The sequence below is a fragment of the Triturus cristatus genome, chromosome 12 (assembly GCF_964204655.1).
Source record: "Triturus cristatus chromosome 12, aTriCri1.1, whole genome shotgun sequence".
In the NCBI taxonomy this organism is placed as follows: Eukaryota; Metazoa; Chordata; class Amphibia; order Caudata; family Salamandridae; genus Triturus; species Triturus cristatus.
Genome location: NC_140595.1, coordinates 205,930,692 through 205,945,131, shown reverse-complemented (window position 1 = coordinate 205,945,131; position 14,440 = coordinate 205,930,692).

The window sequence follows — 14,440 nt, the reverse complement described above, 5'->3', positions numbered from 1 at the left end:
ATCGTGGTATGAATGACTGTTCATTATCGTGTTTATTGTATTAAGTCTGTTCAAAATTCAAGTATCAGGTCAAAATCAAGTATAAGGTCAGTTCTCAATATGCCGCTCTTTTCGAAATTAAGACAGATCACTACCAGAAAAGGGGTTCTCGAAGAAGCCGTCCCTATTCCTCCTAGGGACACCCCAGGGCACTTTATGTATCACAAACATGGATTAGACGCTATATTATTTCTTGATTTATGGGTAGACTATACCAAGGGATTACCAGAAAGTCAGAGGTGGCCCACAGTAGGGACCTGGGATGCAGAGTGCATCATGAAAGTCGAGGAAGAATTATGGAAAAGGAAAGTCAGACAGTCACAGAAAGACGCCGTTGAATTATGGCGTAAAGAATCACATAGACGAACAGAAAAAGCACGTAGACAGGAAGAGAAGAGTAAAGAGAATTCCAATAAAGTTCGAGAGAATCTATTAATTGAGGAAGGTATCCGAGTGAAATCAGAACAAGTAGACAGACAAAGAAATGCCCTTATGAATGGTATGTATCCCCTTCTGGCCGAAGGATTACCTAAGGCTACTCCGGAAACGCCAAAAGACTTGCCAACCCCATTGTTCCCCATAAAGGTACATCCTAAGGGGCATCCTAGAACCGCAGAAGATGTTTTTCTTTCCTCATATTTAGATGACGCCGCTCCCGAGTATGCCAATTCCGCCCCACGTAGACCGCCTACCAGGGAGGTTCAACGCCAAGATCCAGTACCCGTATCCCTGCAGCAACAAATCGAGTCACAAGTTCCGGCAAGCACATCTGTTTCTGTATCCGCTCCTACAGCTACTTCTATGGCTGTGTCCACACCTGTAGTTGCTGTGTCACGTTCAACGAATCCTTTTACACCCGACGCCCCAGATGGAGCCGCGGGAGGAGCTACCAATGTCTTTTCTACGCCACCCAGAATAAATAAACTTACTTTTCAAGAGTCAGCGCATTCACGTACACCCAAAAACTCCTTAGTGCCCGTGCGCTTACGGAACTTCTTATAGATTGTAGATATGACCCGGTGCCTGGAAAGGAGGACGAAATGACCCTAGCATCATTGCGTATCAGACGAGCCGCAGTGTATTTAGCGAAGTTACCAGGAATGACTGCGCATCTAGATAATATATATCATTTTGTCCAAACAGGGCGAGATCCAGAATGTATTTACAGAGCTATGGAATACCAGAAAGTAGAGATACAGGGGGAACTGTTACGTTTCCTCATAAACTGTGTGATCAGAAATCAAGACCGACCGGGGGTAGACCCGGAAGCCATGAGAATTCTTACAAGATGGAGCCAGAATATATCAGAAGGGAGACATGATAAACAAAATTGTATAATAGCCATGTGCCGAAAGATCCGTAAAGAAATAGAACGCCTACACGAAGAGAGATTAGAGACAGACGAGTTCGAACAAAACGAGGAAGAAGGGCCAGGACTGCCCACAGGACAGTCAGACACCATAGCCTATGTAGGTAGAGGAAGATCTTGTAATAGGAATCAGACTAGATATCATACTGACTCAATACATCCGACATGTCCAGATAATAACAGGAATTTTCAAATACCTATAATTAATATAAGGTCTAACGAGCATTCGTTCCAAACCGCCGACAAACTACTCCGAGAACGAAGGGGTTATCATTTCCTCGATTCTATGGATGAACAAGATTTAGCCAGGGCAGCTGTCCATTGGGTGGACAGTCCCGGAAAATATAGTGATGATACAGTAGTACGCACATTTTTGAATCTTACCCCAGATGAACAAAGGTTAGCTGGGATTTATATGATCCAACAACTCATTATACTATATCGGAGTCAGCATTCGGACCCTGGTCCCTTGCCTGACATACTGACTGAATTACTTATGAATAAATGGAGAGGTCCAGGTACTGAATTAATTAAAGAAATTCTAGAATCAAGAAAGCAGTATATTCTTTTCGTATGTTCAGAACATGTTCCATTGTCCGTCAAGGAAAGAACTACGTATCACATAGATAGACAGAATCCCTTACGAGAAGTGCACCCAATAAAGGGTGAGGACAATGAGTTTAAACGCGTATTTGTATATACGCCCATATCGAAAATAGAATTATTAGAAATGAAGAAAGTAGTACCCAGTCATGACAAGGACCCAGCGGGGTTTCACCGAGAAATTAAAGACATGTTACTCATGGGAGAGTATACCTACCCCGACATTATGACAATATTAAAGGTGTTGATGCCTGCTGGCATTTATGAGAAACTCAAAGAAAAAGAGTGGGAGGTAGGTGATCAAAAGATAGAATGGTCAGCATTAGAAGCAGAAGAAAGGGCCCGAGGTCCAGGTTCGGGGCTTGGGGACAAAACTAAGGCATTACCAGGACTACTAGTACAGGTACTGCCACGTTTATTAACTACGAAAAAGGAAGATTGGGGTACAATTTCAGCCTGTAAACAGAAGCAAGATGAAGACACTAGTGATTACTATGCCCGTTTTGAAAAATGTTTTGGTATAAATAGTGGCATAAAAGCAAGTAGCGAATCATACCCACATCTGTTTGTAACAAAATTAGTAGAAAATGCTCTGCCTCCAGTAAAGAATAGAGTATTAAAATTCGAAAGTACCTGGCAAGGTAACACTCCAACACAAATGTTACAAATGTTACAGTACCACCACAATAGAATTAAAGAGGAACAAGAACATGAACACAGACGCATGAAAGACACAAAAATGAAAATGCTAGTTTCCCAGACAGTTCCAGCTGAAGGACATAAAAAGGGTATGACACATTCCGATTCAGCAGGACCTGTAAAAGGGACATGCAATTATTGTAAAAAGCCAGGCCATTACGTACACGATTGTCCAGTTTTAAAACATAATATCGCCATAGGTAAAACACAAGAAAGATCACGGCCACTCAGACAAGACCAGAATGAACAAGGAGCTATACAGCATGTCCAGGCAATGCCAGCCGCACAACAGCCAATACAGTTTGTGCCAGCTGCACCCCCATTGCCTGTTGCTGCCACACAGACAACAACACGACAAATGTATCAGACCGCACAGTATGAATATCCCGAGTATCAGCGTTACGCATGAACTAGCCTAGAGAGGGAAGTTGACTTACCCCTTATCGAGATTCCTGTAGATCAAGAAGGACCTTATGTACATAGTAAATTATTAGGTCAAGATAGAACATTTTTACTCGATACAGGGGCAAGTCGAACAACTATAAAACGTAGTGAAGTTCCAGGGGCACCCCTCTCAGGCTCACAAAATATTTCCCTTGGTTTTTCAGGAAAACCTATTGTTAATGAAGTGTCACAACCTCTGCCACTCACGATAGGACCTCTGACCCGAACTACAGATTTACTGCTTACTAAATCATGTCCAGAAAATTTATTAGGAATAAAAACGTTAAAAGCTCTAGGAGCTATAATATGTTGTTCTCCGGAAGGAGTAAGATTGTTTTTACGTGATTTTAAAGGTCACTATGTATCTAGAGACATGGATCCCCGACTACAGACTTTACCTACACATCTATGGGCACAAGGCCCTACTGATGTTGGTTGCATGAATATTACACCATATCGAGTCACACTAAAGGCAGGAGTGGTGCTACCACGAATGCGACAATACAAGTTACCACCAGATGCTGTAGTGGCTTTACTACAAATCATTGACGAGCTCATTGCCCAAGGAGTAGTTGTGGAAACAGACTCCAATATATGTAATTCACCGATAATACCGATTCTTAAACGAACAGATCCGAAGGCCCCGCCAGTATATCGATTGGTTATTGATCTGCGCGAGTTAAACAAATGCATTGTGCCACAATTCCCTGTGGTCCCAGATATCTCGTCATTACTGACAGCTATTGATTCCGAAGCGACATTCTTCACTGTAATCGATCTCAAGAATGCCTTTTTCAGTGTCCCAATAGATCCGGAAAGCCAATATTTGTTCCGTTTTAGTTTAAATGGACGTAGCTTTAAATTCTCACGCGCACCTCAAGGATTTACAGAAAGCCCCAGCATCTATAGCCAAGCATTGAAACGAGAACTTGACAGTATCCACATGCCAGTTAACACGGCTCTGTTTCAATACGTCGATGATCTGCTGATCACCGCAAGAAGTGAACCTGAATGTGAGAAAGCATCACTGACAGTTTTACAATTTCTAGCTGAAAAAGGGCACAAGGTGTCCCCTTCTAAGCTGCAATTCTGTGTCCAGCGAGTTGTTTATCTTGGACACTCGCTGGACAAGGAGGGAAGGCAGCTTACACCCGACCGCATTCAGTTGATAGCTAACATGCCAATACCCAAGACACAAAAGGAGGTGCGGGCTTTCATAGGCCTCACTTCATATTGTAGACAGTGGATCCCGCAATATGCATTCCTAGCAAAACCACTCATTCAGTTGACAACCCAGGAGGCAGCCACATCGACTGTTCTCCCTTGGACTCAGGAACACACACAAGCTTTTGAAAAACTAAAGAAAGCTTTATGTCAAGCACCAGTTTTAGCAACACCATGTTACAGAAAACAGTTTACACTCTTTGTTACAGAACGCGAAGGTACTGCTTTGTCAGTACTCACACAGGAACAAGCAGGAGCACACAAACCATGTGCTTATTTTTCTAGTACATTAGATCCCGTAGCTCAGGCTTTGCCTGCATGTCTGAAATCAGTGGCAGCAACAGCCTTAGCAATCAGACAAAGCGATGCCATAGTGTTAGGACATCCATTGACAGTTCAAGTACCACACGCAGTAGAGGTTCTTGTAAATAGAACACAAACACAACACTTGACCGTAGCACGACTTACAGGGTATGAACTTACATTGTTTCAGCCACATATAGAAATAAGACGCTGTAACACATTGAATCCTGCCACACTTTTGCCAGTAATCGGAACAGACCCACTAGCTCATGACTGTATTGAAGTCATTACTGTAACGACAAAACCCAGACAAGACTTGACCGATGTTCCATTGTTAGATCCAGACTTGACATTTTATGTCGATGGTTCATGCATGAGAACAAGTACAGGAGAGTTAGTAGCCGCTTATGCAGTCACAACAGATACTGAAGTCATTGAAACTAATCGTATAAATACTTTGTCAGCTCAAGCCGCAGAGCTCATCGCTCTGACACAAGCCTGTATTCAAGCCACGAATAAAAAAGTCAACATATACACTGATTCACGTTATGCATTCGGAGTTGTACATGACTTCGGCGTGCTGTGGCGAGAGAGAGGTTATTTAACTTCCCACGGTGCCCACATTCAGCACGGACCCCTCATTCATGCATTATTAGATGCGATACATCTACCCACTGCAATATCAATTATGAAATGTAAAGCCCATACAAAAGTTACTGATACCATTTCCCAAGGCAATGATCTAGCCGACAGAACAGCTAAACTGACTGCTCAAACTCAAACCCCCGATATGACAAAGACAATAGTCCCGACACCGACACATTGTATGACAGTTAAAGATCCTACTCTTGACGTAATTGACATACAGACACATGCTACACCAGACGAAATAAAGAAATGGACTGAATTAGGAGGGATCCAAACGGACCAAGGATGGATGATGAAGGAAAGGTCTGTATGGTTCCTCCCTGATTCAATGGTCCAAGTCGTAATTAACACTATACATAGTCCAGCACATCTAGGAGAAAAAGCTATGCTAGACAGCATTCAACACATTTGGTTTAATAAGCATTTACGAGCAGCAGCCAAACAAAAGGTCCGTACCTGTATGATCTGTTGCCAGTTCAACCCAGGAAAAAGTGTTCCCGTAGAACAGGGTGGATTTCAGCCTCCTGATCACCCTTTTGAAGTCCTACAGATGGATTATATCCAGATGGAACGATGTCGAGGATTCAAATATGTTCTCGTAGTTGTCTGCGCTCTGTCCCGTTGGACAGAGGCGTACCCGGTTTCAGATTACACTGCCCCGACTACTGCCAAACAGTTGGTTCGAGAATTCTTCCCACGATACGGTTTACCACGTGTTGTCTACTCAGATAACGGCCAGCCGTTCTCATCCGAATTAATGAAACACGTTTCACTTCTGTTAGGTTATCAGTGGAAATTCCACTGTGTTCGACATCCCGAGGCAGCAGGTCTCGTAGAAAGACATAACCAGATACTGAAAATCAGACTGTCCAAAATATGCAGAGAGAAAGGTGTCGACTGGATAGTAGCATTACCAGTTGCACTCTTTTACATGAGAATGGTAGCACACTCTAGAACAGGGCTATCCCCGTATGAGGTGATCTTCGGTAGACCACCGAATATGTGGGGGACGCCCATACCACGCAAAATAACTGATATTGACTGTAATATGCTGACAGATTACTTGGCTTCCTTGATGTCTGCACTACAATCTTCTCGTTCACAGGTAGCTGCAGCCTTTCCCGACAACACTGAGGTGAAACCCCATGACGTTGTTCCGGGTAATCTTGTCTTTGTGAGAAATTTCGACAGAAAGAATCAACTGGAGCCCAGGTGGAAAGCACCCAAGTTGGTCCTGTTGACCACAAGAACAGCCGTGAAGATCGAGGGCCGCAAGGGCTGGATTCATTCAAGCCACATAAAAAAAATTCATGGACTACCTTCGGATATAGACATTGTGCCCTGCACTCCCTCACAGACTGATTCAAAACTTCCTTTGGTGGAAAAAACTGAAAGCGAACTTTACAAAGTTAAGTTAAGGCCTAGGACGTCGAGCAATTTGATTGTTTAAGTCCTCTCCAAGGTGAAGCGGTTGAATTGTCTCTGACATGTATCCCCTGGACCTAAGTAGAGGAAATACCGGAAAAATGTTGAAACGACAGGCGTATTGTAAATCACTGCGTAGCCACTGCATAGTGACATTATTAATTTTGTTTTTATTGAGTCTTTTAATAATTATTACAAGTATGTTGTTGCACATATATTACCCTATTTCTAGACATGTTTATAATGTTGCTGCTGAACATTCTTTTAGTGACTTACCTCCGCATGAATTGTCTTATAGACTTGCGCTGCGCAATAACACTTTCATTAGTATGTTACATCATTCCCATCAGACTAGTAACGCCACCAATTGTTGGGTGTGTGGCCGACTCCCTCCCTATCAGAATTATGAAGGAGTCCTGCCATTCGTTCCGCATCCATTTACACATAATGGCTCCTGTGGAGCATGGTTTAGTTCAATTAATTCCATAGACTCAGACACAGCAGTTTACCAAGATCATTGGGTATGGGGAAACCTGAACCTAGTTTTACTCAAAGTCTGCTACCCTGACAAGGAGGGTCGCCCCAAAAGAACAGGAACTGATCTAGAAAATGAAGTATATGGATTAGGTAATTTTACACCTAATCTCATGATTCTAAATGTCGTATCTGAAATTGAACTAGTCTTACCCACCATGTCAGTATTCCCAGCAAAAGGTGAATTGTGTGTAAGAAAGGTTGGTTCTATACATATGGGCCATAGTAAATGCACTACTACAGTAGAATTCAGTGATCAAGGCAAATCTTCATTCAGAGCTTCTCGCCACTCCTACTTTATATGTGGTCAGACTGCATATATGCGTCTACCTCTAGATTGGGATGGTACCTGCTACATTGCATTCCTTTTGCCACCTGTTTTCCTAGCTCCTCCTGATTATTACAGAAATATTCATTTAGTACACAACAGAGAACGGAGAGATCTCCCCATTGTCGATTACACTGAGACGGCATGGGACAAGTATGTAGATTTTAATAAAGGCATCTTTCCCTATATAGGTACTGTTACTAATAGTAAGCTAATACGTAGATTAACTAGAACCCTTGAAGCAGTAGTGAATGAAACTATTTCCGCCTTAGGCAATTTAACAGAAGAACAGTCTGCTATGCGGATTGTTGTGCTTCAAAATCGTCTTGTCCTTGACGTCATCCTGGCTGATAGAGGCGGAGCTTGTAGGGTCATCGGATCAAGCTGCTGCGTATTCATACCAGAAAATTCGCCATCCGTATATAAAGCCATCACTCGCCTTCATAAGATAGTAAGCCAGATACACCAGAACCCAGGCACTTGGACTTGGTCCAGTTGGTTTTGGAATACGGTATCAGCCTGGGGATGGAGAGTTCTATCCTTCCTAGGTATTGGCCTTCTCATACTATTCAGTTGCTGTCTATGTCTGCAATGTGGACCAGCAATTTGTGGTCTATGTGCCACATCGTGCATTCCACATCAAGATTTTCATTCAAGATCCCGGAAGAAGAAAGAAGAACAAATGATGCTATATGAACAGATCAATGGATTGATGAAGATTGATATCTCTTGAAGGGCAAGAAGGGGACAAGGAGGGAATGTGGAAATATGGATTTTTCTGGTCAGTTATGTCCCCTATCTTGGACCCCAACGGTTCTATGTGCATGTCGCAAGTACATGTATGCTCCCTCCAGTTCCAGTAATGATGACGCAAACACATGTGCGTCCACCGTCAACATGTCCTCTGTCAGATCCGCCATAAATGGGCTGGATATTCCATTCCTAAATATGAAAGGCCACCGGCTTTATATGGTTCACTTATGCCATTTTACAGTCCAGGCAAGTAGGCCCTGATTCTGTCATCGAACTCCTTTTGCCTTCTGCCTCTGAAAGCTCCAGTTCAAGCCTGCATCTGTGACCATGAACTTTGTCTCATTCTCTGCGCGGCTCACGAAGCCTGACATCAGCCTATTCTCTGCCAAGAACTGTATTTCACCTTCGAATTATCTGCTTCCCCCTCAGCCGATGCATTCCTGCCTAGCAGCTTAAGTAAACATTCTTCCAGTTACCAAGCAAAAAGGCCCATCTTCTCTGTCCTCATGCAAGTAATTCATAGCCCTGTTACCATGGAATATTCCTACCCCCTCGCATTCAGTGTAGACACCTAGACGCTTGTACACGCACGCACAGTCAGTATAGAATAGATTCTGTCCGAGAGTCCTTCTTTTGTGGATAACATAGTTCTTTAAACATAGGATGTTAGATATGATTTGGGATTAGGTTGACTTGACCCCCCAGACTTCTTGTCTCCACACGTAGAGCTAAATGTCAAGTCCCCGTCACCCCCTAGTTACACGTCAATTACACGTCAGACTGCTGCGCGCGCATCAATGCCAAGTATTATCTTATAGATCCACCTATGTATTACATCATAGCCAATCATGTTCCTTTTTACTCATTATTACACCCATTTTCGGTTACGTGAACCAGACGTCAATGTCCTTATCAATTGTTACGCCTACTGTATTCACTTCATTATGATGTATGTATTATAAAAGTTACTGCTTGTCAATAAAGTATGTACTTCACTTCCTGAACTCCCGTGGTGATGGAACTTGAAGCATCCGATTATAATCGCTTATTGGAATAAAGCCCATTCTGAAACTCTAATACCACGGATTCTGCCTCTCATTTCATTGAGCTATTTTACTATGTTCCTGTATCAAATTCAGTCCCGGTAAAGGAGAAATATTTACCACAAGGGATTGACAAATGTTACCCAGCTTTACCACATTCTAAGCAGAATGAGTTAGAAGAAAAGGAGAAAGATCCCCTGATGTCACATTTGTTGAGTTTGCCACCCCCGTATGCTCAAACTGCCACGGCGCTTCCCCAGCTTGTAAATATGCCACCTCCAGTGAATATACTGCAAGCTTTGCCGCTACCGCCAGCTGCTTTGCAGCCGGTTCCTATCCCTGTAGCGCAGCCCTCTCAAGGACCGCCAGTAGTGCTTCCAACTGCCCCCGCACTTCCTGCGACTTTGCCTAATACAGCAGCTGCCTCCCCTGACACTCTTCCTTCCACCACTCCAGTACCTGTCTCTACATCCTCTTTTTTTCCCTCTGTTTTTCCCCCTGTTCTCGCCTCAGCTTCTCCTTCAGCGCGACAGCGCTTAGCTAATGTGGTTACTACATTAATGTCTCCTCTCTTTGAGTCATCTGGTGCGACTCCTGGTTTACAGCGTAAGCAATTGCGTAGCCAATTGCCTAACCCCGATGAGAAAAAGGTAATAGATAACATGGCGCGTAGATGGATTGTTTTTCCTTCACTGTATGATGTGGAATCAGTTGTCAATGTCTTCCATCAATGGGATGCCCCAAAACAGAGATATGTGTTTGAGAAAATGTGCGAAATTCTCTGTGAAGAATTGGAGGATAGTGGTAAAAATCCGAACCCGCAGGAATTGTGCAGAGTGAGGTTCGATTTTGGAACTGGTATAATTGTGGACCGCGGAGTAGACAAAGCAGTTGCGGTTGTATTGTCCTTTAGGAATGATGATTGCCAACAGTCATTGTTTGAACAAGATGTCCTTATGGGGAAAAAGGTAAAAGCGCGACAATACCCCATGAGAGAAGTTCCCCCGGTATGGAAGGAAGCGGTTGCAGCTGCTGGTGGTAACCCCGCTGTGGCAGCGCATTTCCAGCGTGTTTGGGTGCATGTTCCATGGAAGCGCTCTGAGGTGTTAGCGCTTAAGCAGTCCTTGCCTGATCCCCGTAAGAACCCAGCAGGTTATTATAAAGAGTTGTCACAGACGGCAGGGTCATGCATTATGAATCTGGCCGACATAGACATGTTGTTTGGTAATGTTGTTCCACAGCCTCTATGGGGGTCAATTCGTAATGTAGATCACAATGCAGAACTAGGGGATACATGGGCTAACATTGTTGCTGCTGATGCTAGACAAACTGGTGGTGCGAAACCAGAACCTTTAGTAGCTGAACTGCCTGGTAGAATCATCACGTATATGAAGACAATAATGCCTGCGATGCACGTAAATTGGGACAAGTTATCTGCATGCAAGCAGAAGAAAGATGAGACAGTGTCAGACTTCTTTACTAGGTTTGAAGAAACGTTTATTGACCACAGTGGGCAGGATATGAGCACTGAGGGTGGCCAACGGCTGTTTGTGGATAAGTTTGTGCAGAATTTACTTCCTGACCTGTGTAAAAAGTTAAAAGATTCCGAAAGTTCTTGGGCTGTTTCTTCTTCAGCGCAAATACTGGCTACTGCACAGTATTATGAAAATAGAGATAAAGACGAGAAAGATAGAACAGAAAAGAAAACGAAGGAACTAAAGACAAAGGTCCTTTTACAGCAGGCCTATCCGCCACGTGGAGGTCAGAATAATTATAGGCAACCCCAAGGTGTCTATCACCAACCCCAACAGTTTCAAAACAATCAGCAAATGAATGGGTATTACCAACCACGTGTCCCTGTAGGTCCCAACCAATGTTCATACTGCAAAGAGGAAGGTCATTTTAAATATAGTTGCCCTAAATTAATGCAGCGGAACGGTAATGCGTATGGCGCAAGAGGTAGGGGTGGTCAGCAAGCTCCTAGAGGCAGAGGGCGTGGAAGTGTTCCCCAGAACGCGCGTCCTCTGCCGCCTCAGAGTACCATCAATAGCTTTGATCAGCAAGCTAATACGACTAGTAATACGGCCCAGTATTATAATAATGATTATTATGCAGAGGACGGTGATGCAGAAAGTAATGACTACTAGGACAGCCATAGACAGAGAGAGGGAGTTGTTTCAGTGCCAGTGGATCAGAGTGGACCGTATGTTGAGGTGACTACAGCAAATGTAACGGAGCCTTTTCTGCTAGACACTGGTGCTGCAAAGAGTTCAATCATGCATTCAAAACTCCCTGGCGCACCTTTGTCTGGCGATATAAATGTTTCAGTAGGTTTTTCTGGCGCCCCAGTTAGGAACCCGATTTCCAGTCCCATGTCACTTTCTGTTGGACCTCGCGAGCTGAAAGCACCCCTGATTCTGACAACAGGTTGTGGTGAGAATTTGCTGGGATTAGATTTGTTGAAAAGATTGCACGCTACACTGTATTGTTCTCCTTCAGGAGTACAACTTACATTAGGCAAGAAAGTGATTTCCCCAATGTATTTGTCTAAAAATACCATGCCACCTGAATTGTCATCCCTTCCGGATGCACTTTGGGCTACTGGTCCCAATGATGTGGGCCTCTTGGAGATACCGCCATATGTGGTGACTTTAAAGGCTAATGTCAGACTGCCACGTATTCCCCAGTACAAGATCTCTAATGAAGGGCAGAAAGCATTGTTAGACATTGTCAGCGACTTGATTAATAAGGGTGTGATAGAAGAGACAAGAGGCAACGTTTGCAATAGCCCGATTTTACCTGTCTTAAAACGAACGGATCCTTCACAGCCACCTGTTTACAGATTTGTGATTGATCTCAGAGAGGTTAATAAGATTGTTGTGCCACAGTTTCCGGTTGTCCCTGATATAACTGCCTTGTTAACGATGATTCCAGCCTCTGCTGCATGGTTTTCAGTGATCGATTTAAAGAATGCTTTCTTTAGTATCCCAATTGCAGAAGAGAGCAGGGACATTTTTGGTTTTAGTCTGGGAGGCCGAAGCTTCCGCTTCAAACGCGCTCCCCAGGGCTACTGTGAGAGTCCATCCATATATAGTCAAGCTTTGAAAGCGCAGCTTGATGCACTTGTTTTACCTAGTGGCGCTATCCTGATTCAGTACGTGGATGATTTACTGATCGCTGCGGATACTGAAAAGATCTGTAAAGAAGCCACATTGTCACTGTTGCGTCATTTATCCGCTTTCCATCACAAAGTGTCTCTCTCTAAGCTGCAATATTGTCGACAAGAAGTGACCTACTTAGGTCATCTCTTGTCGAAGGAGGGAAGGAAACTGACCCCAGAAAGAATTCAAGCCATTGCACAGTTGAGTGTGCCAAAAACACAGAGAGAAGTACGTGCTTTCTTGGGCATCACTTCATACTGTAGGCATTGGATCCCTAGTTTTTCTTTATTGGCAAAACCTTTGTTAGCCTTAACATGCAAAGACACACCGAATCCTATCCCATGGTCTGAAGAGTGCCAGAAAAGTTTTGTGGAATTGCGTAATGCATTATGTTCAGCACCTGTGTTGGGTACCCCTGACTACAGTAAGCCTTTTACATTGTATGTTCACGAGAAAGATGGTTGTGCGTTGTCAGTGTTAACACAGCCTTTTGGCGACAGACCGCGCCCATGCGCATATTTTTCATCAACCTTGGACCCTGTAGCAAGGGCATTGCCAAGCTGTCTGAGAGCGACAGCTGCTGCAGCGATGTCTATCCGACAATCTGCTGGTTTGGTAATGGACAACACATTGATTGTTATGGTTCCACACGCTGTAGACACATTATTAAATAGGACCAAGACACAACACTTGACTAGTGCGCGATTATCAGGTTATGAACTTACACCGTTAGCAAATCACATACACATAAAGAGATGCAATACGCTGAATCCAGCCACGTTGTTGCCAATTCCAGCAGACTCAGATGAGATTGAGCAACATGACTGTCTGTTCAGAACAGAAGAAGAGACGAAAGGGAGAGTAGATCTAAAAGATACTCCCCTGACTGAGTGTGATGGCACTTTATGGGTAGATGGTTCGTGTTTCAAACTCCCTAATGGTGACACGACTGCTGCATATGCTATCACGACTTTACACACGGTCGTGGAAACTGCACGAGTGCCACATAATTCGGCCCAAGCAGCAGAATTAATCGCCCTCACGAGAGCATGTGTGTTATCTGAAGGAATGAGAGTGAATATATACACAGATAGCCAGTACGCCTTTGGCGTGGCTCATAATTTTGGGCGACTGTGGAAGGAGCGTGGGTTCCTGACGTCGCATGGAGCTAAAATTCAGAATGGCAAGTTGGTGAATGATCTCCTTGAGTCACTGACCCTACCGTTGCAAGTTGCGATCATGAAATGCAGTGCGCACAGGAAAGTCACGGATGATGTTGGACGTGGGAATGCGTTTGCTGATGAGACCGCGAGAGAAACAGCACAGAATGTGAAGACTAGAATGTATGTTGCAGGCCCCGCAAGATGGGTTAATGATGTGGGAATGTGTGAGAACACAATAGAGAGTGTGAAGTCGCTTCAAGCTGAAGCTACAGAGGAAGAGTTAAGCAAGTGGAGAGAAAGTATGGGTAAGTTGGATGAGAATGGTTGTTGGATTGATCTGACAGAACATAGGCGATGGTTGTTGCCTGATGCATATGTGCTTCCAGTGGTTACTATGGCACATGGAATGGCACATATCAGTACGAAAGGTATATGCAAGTTGTTGGCTCCAGTATGGCAGAATGCTGGGATTCCCAAGTGTGCAGAGAATGTGGTCAAGAATTGCATAGTATGTTTGAAGTACAACCCTGGTAGGGGAACCCCAACTCCAGCTGGTCACTTTGCACCCCCATCATGTCCATTTGAAGTTTTGCAGTTGGACTTTATTCACATGGAAAGATGCAACAACCTGAAATATGTACTGGTGGTTGTTTGTGCTTTCTCAAAATGGATAGAGGCTTATCCTCTGAAAGATAACACTGCCC